At 48.8% G+C, this 596-nt stretch overlaps 1 non-coding gene across 1 annotated transcript; it reads left to right on the forward strand.

Moving 5' to 3' along the window:
* The first annotated feature begins 229 nt into the window (after positions 1-229).
* Trnat-ugu lies at positions 230-303 on the forward strand. Its single transcript has one exon. It is a non-coding gene; the product is annotated as a tRNA-Thr (tRNA).
* The last annotated feature ends 293 nt before the right edge of the window (positions 304-596 follow it).

The raw sequence follows: 596 nt of genomic DNA on the forward strand, positions 1-596 counted from the left end.
CCTCCCGCGAAACCCACATTCTCAACGTATTGTCCCGCACTAAATTCGTAGTGCCCCCCGCCCATTATACTCATTACTCGCGGCGCGTTGCCGATTCCCGTAAGAGTTCGGGCACTGTTTGTGCATCCGCACAGATGAAGTAGATGTAGTGCGGGACAATACGTTGAGAATGTGGGTTTCACGGGAGCCGTGCCAGAGTTAAATCCCTGCAGTCGCGCTATTTTCTCTGTCCTCGGTGGCTCAGCTGGATAGAGCGTCTGCCATGTATGCAGGAGATCCCGGGTTCAAGTCCCGGTCGGGGGACACATTTTCATCGGTCCCTGTTGACGTATTTCAACGCCTGTAAGCAGCTAAGGGTGTTCATTTCATTGTTATTTCATTCTAACGAGCTGCATGATCACCGATGGCATCTGTTCTTTCGGACATGTCCAAAAGAACATATCCCATCGTAGTATAAATTAAATGCATATCGCATTGAAATCCGCCCCCAATTTCGAGCCTCAGTAAAACTTCGCCAATCTTGGAGATTTTGCATACGTCGAAATTATACGTGCCTTTTTTCGGTGCTCCTGCAGCATCTTTCTGTCGTGTTTTGT

The sequence above is a fragment of the Schistocerca americana genome, chromosome 4 (assembly GCF_021461395.2).
Source record: "Schistocerca americana isolate TAMUIC-IGC-003095 chromosome 4, iqSchAmer2.1, whole genome shotgun sequence".
In the NCBI taxonomy this organism is placed as follows: domain Eukaryota; kingdom Metazoa; phylum Arthropoda; class Insecta; order Orthoptera; family Acrididae; genus Schistocerca; species Schistocerca americana.